General features: G+C 34.5%; 2 pseudogenes; one reads left to right on the plus strand and one right to left on the minus strand.

Annotated features, from left to right (window-relative positions):
* The first annotated feature begins 3,865 nt into the window (after positions 1–3,865).
* LOC149528462 (11-beta-hydroxysteroid dehydrogenase pseudogene) lies at positions 3,866–5,256 on the plus strand (annotated as a pseudogene).
* Positions 5,257–11,664: 6,408 nt separating this feature from the next.
* LOC149528463 (uncharacterized) lies at positions 11,665–12,264 on the minus strand (annotated as a pseudogene).
* Positions 12,265–12,386: the final 122 nt, after the last annotated feature.

Consider the following 12,386-nt stretch of genomic DNA (forward strand, 5'->3'; position numbering starts at 1 on the left):
CAAACCCTACCGAGTGAAGATGGCATCTAGCAATAGCAAGGTAAAGTGAGGTTTAGACATGCTAGTTCGTGGTGTGGAATGGAAGGCACCATACTTCAAGCTCACTCCTGCAATCACTTAAACCCTAGACCCGAGTGGAGTACAATGTCAAATTCCTTCCAAGGTACTGTTAATTAACAACATTTGTTCTCATTTTAAATGTGAAATTCAAGAAATTAGTACAGTAGAAATGGATGAAACCCTGGAAATGCTATGTGTGAATGGAATTTTGAAACCCAAATATCAACATCTTGAGGCTATAGGATTAACCCATATTCCTCACATGCCCTATGAATTCCAAGTGAAATGGATTAGGTTTATTCTCAGTCAAATGTATAATGGACAACCATGGTTGGAGCAACCAATTTTGATCACAAAGAAGATGATTCATAGGATCACCAGTCTCCCCATACTGGCAAAAGCTAAGATGACCAAAACCCTAAGTCAGGCTAAACTAGAGAAGAAAATCCTAGTAGAATGGGATGGAAGACGTATGAAAATAAGCAATGTAACTAATATAGAATTGAAGTTTGGCATCCATATCATTGCACACAAAATCTACAATTCAAGTAGGTTGAATAGTGTGTCATGTGAAGCAGTTGACCTGGCATTCAAAGTTGTCAAGAACAACCTTTCTCTTGACCTTGCCAAGCTACAGTTGAAAAAAATTGACAAGAACATGGAGAGCATCAGAACATCAAAGAAAAATCCATGTAGTTTTGGATCTCTATTGAAATGCTTATTCTTTTATGTTAAAAAATTCTTCCCTTCAAAAGGCACTATTGTATGGAGAAAACATGTGCCTGTACTTTATCAAATTAATGAGTACATTGCTTAGATGGGTGAAAATTATAATAGTATTATGGATAATTATTTTGATGCATTCAAGGAGAAAATGAATAATAGATTTAGAATCTCTAAGAAACTAGTTGAGGATTACAAGGATGATATATGCTTTATGGTAGATAGTGATAAAGTATACATTCAGGCAGTTAGGCCTAGAATTGCATGGGTGAAACCTCTTGGATATGAGGTTAATATTGATGAAACAAAAGATATTATTGAGGCACTGATAAATGAACCAGTTGATCCTAAGGTAGCCTATTTTGGTACATAAGATGAAGCCAAAGCCAGGATAGAATTGGAGATAAAACTCCCCTAGGCGATAAATAAAGGCAAGAAGAGAATTGCCAAACTGGAAACAAGTTCTATTCTTTTGTTAACTGAGGGGAAAGGTGAAGATGAAGAAGCAGAGGATGAGGAAAAATTAGAGGAAGAGCCACTAAAGAAAAAGGGCAAGGTAATCATTACCAAGCCTACTAAGCCATCCACTGTAGTGTTCACCAAGAGATCCTCTAGGAAGAAATCAGACAAGGAGAAGACATAATATTCAAGAAACCTCCAGCCACCTTCTAGGATAGATTGAAGAATTTATAGTCAGGGGCTGACATAACCAACTTCAAGAAATTGAAGTATGAGATCAAGACTAAAGCAGATCGAAGATCTGGTGATGGATAAAATGGGTAAGTGGAAATACTTACCTGATTAGCATACACTTCAGATTCCTAGTGTTTTGATGGATAAGGTTAAGGCAAGATGGGAGTTTGCAAAGCAAACTGCTAAAGATATATATGAGAAAACCCTAAGGTAGCTTATGCCAAGTCTAACTGACAAGGAAGTGAAGGAATCCATGATGAAGAATGAAGAAAAGCTAACCTTGAAATTCAACACTTTCCTTGTATTGATGAAAAACATAGAGCATGTTGTGAAGAATGCAACAAATACATGGAAGAATGTATATCTTCTTCATAAACTAGGTGATTTTCAAATCACTATAAGTGACAAAGATGATAATGATGATGATAAAGAAGAAAAAAATGAAGAGACAACACATTTTGACAACATTGATAATAAAGAGGAACAAGAGCGAGAGGCTACTGAGGAAGAAACTCAAGATACAGAGAAAATTGACCCAATTAAGATTTTTGCAGCGGTTATAGCCTCACTTCCTCATTCTCCTACAAGCAAAGTATTGACAACATCAAGCACGAAGATAGCCTCTGCAGGATTGATTGTGTCCAACACTCCAAGCACAACCAGCTAATCAATCCTTGCACTGATACAACTCAACACATTGTAGGTGCACTTTTAGTACACCATTTTTAAACTTTAAAATTCGCCTCCTCGGTGTTCATCTTCAAGTATGGAAAATACAGAATTGGATGACTGTCTTAAATCTCTTATTGGTACTGGTGTTGAATCTCTTCCACAGATCATAACACAAGTTTGTAAAGAGATTCTAGACCCTACAAATCCGACTTTCAAACTCTCCAGTCTGGCATCTGCAATTTATCTTAGTGTCTTATGAAAAGTACAGTTGCTTCAAAATCATAGACTTATCTGCCTTCATGCCTGATAAATAACTAGTTGATAAAGAACTGGTTGTTGCCAAATGGAGGAAACTAAAAAGGGCTATTGTGTTGCTGAAGAAAATGAAGACCTTGTTGAACAAAGGATTTTTCAAAAGCTTGTAGAAGTTTGTCAGTTGCAAATGGCCAATATAGAGGCAGAAATTAAATATAATAAAATCTGAAATCAGTTTCTTAGAAAAGAGTTTGAAATGAAGGGTTTAAAGACACTATATTAACAAGAAAGTAATCGATTATCTGATTTGAAATTGGATCCAATTATGGATGATGGATCACTCGTAGATGAATGCTGCATGAAGAATTGTGAAGATGGTGCTATTTGCCAAAGCAATATTAGTGAGGAGACCATGACACCCATAGAAGATGAAGCTGAAGATTACAAGAATCAGCACTGAAATCTGGCACCTAAAATACCAAATTGAACGACCCGAGCACGAAGAAGTTGTTTTGGCAGAAAATGCCCTCCCATATTCATTTTCCACCAGAGAAGCCATTTTGATATTCTCCACTAGAGAAGCCAAATTCCCATTTTCCACCAAACATCAAATTCATAGCAAAGAGCATGGCTATCAAAATAAATCTATTTATGTGCTTCGTCTCACCAAAAGTGGCCCTGTGAATCCTCCATAACAGAGCGAAAACACTCTAATGAAGCCAAGGTGGAAAACGTATACTATGGCACTTAGTCGAAGTGCTTATGTGAAAACCCGCCAATAGCTACAGTGACTCCAATAATATTTATACTGGGTACCGGCCAACTGCGGTTGGGATCAATAGTCAGACCATAGTTTCAAGAATCACGGCGATTCATGCGATTCACGCGATTCAGCGATTCGATTCAAGACAAACGATTTTTTGTGAATCGGTGAATCGGATCAGCGATAAAGGGTTTATGAAATAAGTTACTCACTAAATTTGAAGGGTTTTTTAAATTTTCCGATTCATGGCCAATTCACGATTTGATTTGGCCTTGCCGATTTCGATCCGATTCCGATTCTTGTTACTTTGAGTCAGACTCATAATACCCATGGTAGTACCGGTCTTGGAACAAGCCTTGACACAAGATGGAGGTTGTCACAAGTTGTTCCTGCGCATGCACTTGGTGTAAGTCCCTCCAGTGCCATGTTCAAACCAATGTTATTGGGAGCCAGTCCCTCTCAGTTTACTCTTCCAAGCTCTTAGATGCAAGGTCCATCTCGCCCACCAATAGGTTCCCCTGATAGGTATGGTCCAACATCACCTGCAAGGAGTGACATCCATGTGATAGGTTTGGGTAAAGTAGCTGCCGTAGGATAGTATCATAAACGTAGGGGATTGGGGATGCTTATCAGTTTGCATGTGCCACCTCAGAAAATGTAGCACAACATTGGCAGCGTCATCAAGCCAGTTTCACTGAAATGTGGAAGCAGGTGCTGTTAACTCTACAGATGGGACTTCTAGAGGTGGTTATATGGGTTCCCCTCGTGGTGGTCAAGGAAATGCTCATCTTCAACATTGAAAACAAAGAGGTGGAAATGGAACCAATACAACATCAGTTGTATCTAATGCTGAAAAGAATGCCGACCCACGTGCCTCTGGTTCATTGGGTATTCTTCTCACCTCAACAGAGTTGGCTTCTGAGGGATTGGAACGTAATTCACCACCACCAGATCCTGGAGACTGGGATCCAAATTACAATGATGAACTTCTATTGCAAGAGGATGGGACTGAGGTAATCTCACCTCTCAAACAAGAGGATGAAAAGGTCAAACTTCCCATTGTAGTACGAAAATTCAAATTTTCATGGCTTGTGGTTATCTCGGGGGAATTTATTTGCATTAGAAGAAAAGAGTGCACATGTCTTCCACTTGGCAATTTCGATTGAATGTGTTTTCTTCCTATCACCTCTTACATACATCTCCTCCTTCATCGAATCTCTGATGCCATCATTATCTTTTGGCCTCTTTACCACCTTTACTACTGATTCTATTAATGCAAAGCTCGCACATTTTTCGAACATAACGAGGCTTTGTTTTGTAGAACTCCAAAAATTTGAACTTTGAGCTGATTTTGATTGTTCGTTACAGTGGTGAGGTGAAGAGAAGAGGATGAAGTTGATGAATTGAATTTAGTGGTACCCCCTGCGGGAATGATTATATTGGCATTTGCATGGCCTTCCTTGGCATTTCTTAATACTTGTGATTGGATTCTTCACGCCATCTGTAGCGAGAATATGGAAGGAAAGGCGGTTGTTATAACTGGAGCTTCATCTGGGAATGGTGAGCAAATTGTGTATTAGTATGCAAAAAGGAGAGCCAATCCAGTACTAGTAGCTCGGAGGGAGGAGAGGCTGAGATCTATGAGAGATAGAGCTCTATCTTTAGGAGCCAGAAGTGTTTCAATTATGGCTGCAGACGTGGTGAAGGAAGAAGAATGCAAGAGATTCATCGATGACACCATTATCCAATATGGCCACTTGGATCATTTGGTGAATAATAGTGGTTTTGGCCAGAGTTTTCTGTTTGAAGAGGCGGGTGATACTTCAGGATTTGCATATATGATGAATATAAACTTTTGGGAGAGCGTGTACCCTACATTCTTTGCTCTTCCCCATTTGCGCTGAAGAAATGGGAGGGTTGTAGTGAAAGCATCTGTGGAAGGCTGGTTACCCATGCCTAGAATGAGTCTTTACAGTGTGACCAAAGCAACAGTGATCATCGCATTTGCAGATGAAGATATGAGTGGAATGAATCAGCCCTCAAAGTCCACCACATATGATACGACCATCAGCATCTGGTTTTACCTTTGAAGCTCAGAGGATACGTATAGGCATCCTTTGTTTATTATAAGTGGACCTGAAGACATGTCGAAGACGCTCATGGTAATTTTTAAACACAATCAAGACAACAAGCGAGTAAGAAAGCCGACAGCATGGAAGACACCGAGACTTAAAAAAGAGCTTTAATCATATGTCATATGTCAAAAGGACATGCATTTAATACATTGCTTTCAGTTAGCTAAAGTCTTGATACAAAATAGAGGAACAAAGACACTAAAGTAAGGAAAAGAATGATTTTTAACTTACTCCATTAAAAGTTTTCTATTAAATAGAAAATTGAAAAGGCAAAAAGAATCAATTATGAAGCTGAAAGGCCACCATGAAAACTGAAAAGTCACGAGAAGAGGTGAACCAAATGGTTATGGAAGAATCAGAACAGTCATGGAAGGCCATTATTGATTGTGAATTCTTTCATTTAGGGGGGTTCTTCTTTTCTGAAAAGGGTAGGATTGTTGGAGTAGGGGGAGACAGTAGTTTCATTCATGCATTTCATTTCATGTACTTAAGGGATTTGTATTCTAATTTTTGTAATTGATTTGACAAAAGGATTGTAAGCAAATAAGGTTGGAGTATTCTTATTTGTTGTGTTCAATGTGAAAAGAGGTTTTATGTTGAATCAGAGAATTTGGTAATTACTTTCCTGATTATAGTCCATCGGAGCATGGTTGTATTCAGTTTTGAGCACTTTTTTGCATCTTGAGTCGAATGGCAAATGGGTTGTAGATCAGAGTATTTTCAACTGTTTCTATTGCAAAGATTAGAATGTTTAATCTTCTTTTCTTTTAGTTTCATTACACTTACATAATTTACATTCATATTGCATTACGAGTATCGAGAAGTCATAGGAATTGTGGGTTCTTGGTGTCGGCTAGATTTAGGAGTTAAAATCTGCCTGAGTTAGTTTTGTCTAGTGCTAGCTTGGTTTACGAACCCAATTAGTTTAGGAACAAACAAGATCCATTGAATATCATTTGATAAGGGAGCTGTACCTTTCAACTCAGATGAAGTCTATCAACTTGATGATAGATTATCCAACTATTGGTATCGGGTTGTTCTTTCAAATTTGAGCATTTGAGAGTTAAATTAAAAAGAACCAATCTGTTTACCAACACACATCTTTGATTTATTAAAATATTATAACTATATAATATTTTTATTTATTAAAATATTTTATATGGTATAATAAATTTATTAGATTAAGATTGGATTTACAAAACTAAAGTGAAGTACAAATATATTTGTAATATATATTTTTTAATAGATTTATTTCTAGATATACAAATATTTTAATATTTATAAGATTTTGGTTTCTCTATTAAAATATCATGATTATCAACATGTTGTAATGAAGTTCTTTTGGTAATTTGTGATATATTGGTATTATTAATATGTTTTTTGTGCATTGATAATTTGAAAAGTTGTGTTAGAAAGGTCTTATAAATTTTATATTGTTAAGTTTTTTTTTCTCCTCTGATCATACAAATTAGTTATCTCAGATTTTTTTTACAGTTCCTTAAAATGACAAACAAATGTGAAATGAAAATTTGATCTCTATTCATTTATCTTTTATACGATATAGATTCAATTCTATTCGTGTTGAACCTATTTTTGTAAGAGATAAGAATGAATTCTATTGTACTATGTTCTTGCTTGTGTGATTCTCAGGCTTTAATGAATTCTCCACATATACTAATAAAAAATGACTATATTGCTTCAATACTAGACTATATTGTATCCATTTGGCATACTGTGTGCTAACAACTTATTTTGAGTTTCCATTGTTAGTAATAGTCTTATTTTGTTAACTCAAATTACCAGAGGTCAATCCCAACCTATTGCTAGAAGCACTTTGCTACTAGCTCAACTTTATGCTTCTACACATATCCTTACTATGTGGTTAGTTTTGGAAATTTATTATGAAATAAAATGCTATTTTGATTATATTTATTATAATGGAATTGAATATAAATTATGTTTCATCGAAACACGTCTGTGGATGGATGAATAAAAAAAATCTCATCTCGCAGGCTCCATCAGCAGGGAAGGACAGCAAAAAAGTTTGCACGATTTGGGTACAGCTAAGCCAAGGCAAATTTATTCTATATGCACGTATATGCATAATCATCCAAAATGAGAAAATTAACAAAAACATTTGTAATCATGACAATAAAGATGTATCAACCCTGCAATAAACATAGCCTACAATGCTAGAATATTAATAATGCTAAATATTTTCTTCTTGACCGTCTAAATGTTATCTCTCTATAGACCTATCATTTGGGCTAAATTGTTATCTTTATCTTGACCTATAAGTCAGGTCAGGCCAACTGCATATCTTTGATGCTAAATACTAGATATTTTAGCGCAAGAAATATATTTTTGTACAAATACTTCCAAATCTTTAAGTGAATCTTTAGTACTTAAGAAATTCACTAATAGTCAATTTTTCTACTTGTTCAATCATCATACATGACCGATATCTCTGCAAAATAAGTTGAAAAACTTGGAAAATAAAAGGCAAAACAAGCATACAAAATTTCTTGGGAAGTTAAAAATGGCCCTTTGATAATTGTCAATACAAACTTCATGTCACCTGTATTAAGTTGACTAATTTATAAGGTGCATTAGGGACACTTCAGCGAGTCCTATTACAGTGTCACCTGTATTAAGTTGACTAATTTATAAGGTGCATTAGGGACACTTCAGCGAGTCCTATTACAGGTAAAATAATCTAGTCTCTAGACTATCCTAGCAACATCTCCACAAGAATTTATAAACCAAAAATATCAAAAACTGTTCAAGTCAAAACACTTACAATGGTTCTGGCATCTTTTTAAGGAATTGCTTCACTATTCTTTCTGCCTATGAGATCATAATATCAACCAAGTCTTCTATATTTCCTTATCTTTAAATTGTTTCTCCACAATTTTCTGGAAATAGAAATATAATTTCTTTTGTACCTTCTTCGTGGCCTTCTCATACCCTTCCAAATCAAACCATTTCACCTAGGGAATATAACTCCCCGCATCGATTACCTCGAGGAGCATAACTGATTCTTCAATTATATGGGTTAGTAAATCTACCGAAATCACTTGTTCCTCTTCACAATACTCCCAATCCATCAATATTGATCTTCAAAATTCAATTCTAAAAGAACACTTTTCCAGTTTAACAAAACTCTGCAATTGTATCTGTTGAAAACTCTTCAATTATCCTTATTTTTATATAACTATCTCCACTGCAGTTCCCTGCTTTGAAGAAAAAATTTATCCTCAGAAAACCAATTCCTTGTCTCCTGTCCTCTGAAACCTGTGACAACATAGACTGACTCTGAAGCAATGCAGGATAGTTATTTATATTTTTTTATATGACTGACTGTTTAACTATTGAGGAGTGTGATATTTAAATGAAGTGAAAAAAAATTGAACTATTGATATAATACTCCTTATTTTTATATCAGAATCAATTACATATATTTATATCTTATAATGTATTTATTTAGACTTTCTAATTACAGATTGCAGATCTAAAATAGTTGTTTATCTGAATAATGTTTTCAGGTTATTTTACAAGTTACAATTAATGATCTGTGAATTGGGTGTCTACACTAGGAAGTTTAAGATAAGTGATATAGATTCAAATCGGAGCAAACGCTTTAAGTTAGAATCTTCCAAAGGAAATCAACAACTATTTAGAAATGTCTCTATATATACATATAGTACCTTTATTTATGTCTTTATCTTTCACTTGCTGATATGATAACCCATCAGCATAAAATGTACAACACCTATCCCCCCATGTACCTCATTATTTTGTAAACTCTCTAGACATCTCATTTGCATTTTGGGTCACTTGTTGTATTCGCTAGGGTTGAGTGGTGAGAAAGTGTAGATGACTGCAACCTATCGACCATTTGGGTAATGTTAGCACTATTTTGTGTAAGGTGGTTTGTGAGGTCCTCTTGTGTAGTGGTAAAATGATGTAATTGTATGCGTAGAGGGTTTATAGGAGGCGATGGTTGTTGAACGGGAACATTAAGTGGAGGGTTTCGTGGTTGTGTCACTATAGGTGGAGGGTTTTGTAGTTGTATCACAATAGGCGAAGTGTTTTGTGGTTGTGCCACAACCGGTGGAGGGTTTGATTATGTAGGAGGTGGTTTTCTTCTCTCCCTCATTTTTTTGGATTCTTGATATATCTATATTATAAAAAAATTAAAATAATTACAAAATTATAAAGTACAAAACCACATTATAAAATTTGATGGAAAAATACATAAACGATGAAGATCTACGCAGGGCGCCATGGATGGAAATGTAATAAAAAATCAATTTCTCTCCTAAACCCAATCAGGTTTTGACCTTCTTCTTTACACTCTATGATGTTGTTGTCATTTGAGGGTATAAAAATACCCTCAAATGTGGGTAGTAGGAAAAAATATATATACGTCCCAAAACCTGATCAATTTTTTTTAATTATATGATTTAATAATGCGATTAGGTTTTTCAAAGTATAATGGTCGGGCTTGAATACCAAGTCTGGCCTGCATTTCACTTTTAAATAACATAATCAAGTTATTCAAAATTCAATCGGGTTATTGAGAACCCAATCGGGTTATTGAAATTTATTTTATTTTATTTTTAGTGTCCACGTTTTTGTACACAAACTTGGTGCACTCGTACGTGCACCAAGATGGTGTACAAAGAGAGGTATAAGTGGGCACTTTTTTTCTAAAATCAGGTAAACCTGAACTTGGTCGAGACATTTGAGAGTTATCTACTAAAAATGACAAAATACGTAAAATATATAAATTGTAGTATTCTGAATCTACTTTTTAAACTACTAGAGTTTTTACAAAATAGATAAGATTAGGTGGGTCAAACTCTACATGTACAACACAAAAGATATAGTTATATTTAATATTTTGCATATCCCTATGGTAGAATGATAGTTAAGAGTCATATCTAGAAGTTGTGTTATTTTCTGTAATTTTATGATTATGAGTTATTGAATAGACTACATCTTAAAATTTTGATACATGTTCATGTGCTCATCAAAATAATTGAAAATTAAAACCTTTTTTTTCAAAATGTATATATAACTTGCAAGAGTGAATGCGATTCAATTGTTTCTTTAAAAAATAGGTTTTATCAGCAGTTTCATTTGTAGATTGCTTGGTTTTATCATCAGTGTCATTTGTAGATTGCTTGGTGCACTTAACATACATGAACATATATATTAGCAATGCCTTTAGAAAGTCAATTTGTTGAATGTTTTGAGGAATTTATTAGCTGATTAGGGAAGCATTACAGTCCAGTGGATACCAAAATCATAACTTTCTTGTCATATTTATTCTCTCTTTCTGTCATCCATTTTCTTAACATTAATTAATTTGCATGTAGTGATAATGAAGTTATAGTTATTTTAACTTGTTGGACAGAGAGGATGGATTTGATTGTTCAACAATCATATTGAACGGCTTTGAATTATATCTAATTTTTACACTTGAAAATAGCTTGAGGTAAGAGAGATTTTTAGATTTGATGGGGATGAATCGTGTCCAAATTCATTTAGATTAAATGAGTAAAACTTACTAAGAATTATTTAGAATTTTAATTTGAGAGGGAGAAGAAATTACATTCTTAGTAGATTGTGCATGGATGTTTGAACATTATTGAGAATTAGATTCTACAATCTAAATTTGAAATGATTCTTAACCCCAAAAAACACTTTTATGATTTGGTGTTCAACTTGGTCCTCTTTAAATTTGGAATGATTCTTAACCCAAAAAAAACACTTTTATGATTTGGTGTTCAATTTGGTCCTCTTTTCTTTAGAGACATGTGCAAAGGCTTCACACCAAAAGAGCCAGATATGTGTATAAGAGATTGTTGTTCCCTACCATTCCTCTTTCAAAACGTCAAAATTAAAATGAGATAAAAGATTTCAGTTGATTCAACATATAGTTGTATTACGTGCCTAAGATCAAAATTACTTTCCCAATCTGATATTAGAGAAGCATATTCCAAGCTCTATCAAAAATTACCAAGAACTGCCAAAATTATTAAATTCTGGAGATCAAAATTCTCTTCAATTGTCTCTTTTCAAGTACTTAATCTTGACTCCAATCTAATTAACAATGTAAAAAAATTGAGTAATTTAAATTTAGAAAAGCCTTATAATTTTGTGTTTTACAACAAATGAATTAAAAAACTTTTCTTGTATAATCATCTAATAAAATGACAAAGTAATTAGAAAGCCATTAGTAATTGTGCGCTTGCAAAGATGATAAAAATGGTTTAATTTTTTTCCAGATTTAAAAATTATACTACATATATTAAACTTATGAAATAATTTCAAAAGATGTGAAGAAATAATTCTTTAAAATTCCCTATTGCGTAGGGAAGGACACAGAAACTTTAAAACATCATCAACCCCCTTGAAGTACTTCTTTCTCCACTGCTCTCTTATTGAAAGCAACAAGATAACAACAATAAGGAAGCCCGCACCATATGATCATCCTACTCCAATTTGATACCATGGTATTTTCTCCCTGTCATCTTCATCTTTACCATCTCCACCACTGTTTGGAGGAGGAGGTCTGTATTTTGGCCAAGAGGAATTCATTGGAAGTGGGCATCCCTATAAATTTGTATTTTCTAAATATGATGTATTTTCAAATGTGATTAACTTTACTCCCTATGGTATACTTCTAGATAGATTGTGGGTGGACAAATTTAAATATACCAAATAATTCAGAGATTAAAGTTTTGAAGGAATACCTCCAGAAAATTTGTTTGAAGAAAGGTTCAATGATTCAAGTTGAGTCATATCCCCCAGACTATGCAGAATCACTCCACTAAGATTGTTCATGGATAGATTCAGAAATCTCAACGTCTTCAACTTCCCAAAACCAAGTGGAATGTCTCCATTCAATTGATTGTCGCAGAGACTTATGCTGATCAGTGTGGAGAGAATATATGGGTATTAATAAGTATAGATGTGTACCTTGGGATTCCTATTCAAATCATCTTGATAGGAACCCATGCCATAATGACCAAAAAATTCCATATCATCCTACTGCAAGATATTTCTATCCTTTG

This window comes from Cupressus sempervirens, chromosome 11 (genome assembly GCF_028749045.1).
Source record: "Cupressus sempervirens isolate cs-2001-9-10 chromosome 11, ASM2874904v1, whole genome shotgun sequence".
In the NCBI taxonomy this organism is placed as follows: Eukaryota; Viridiplantae; Streptophyta; class Pinopsida; order Cupressales; family Cupressaceae; genus Cupressus; species Cupressus sempervirens.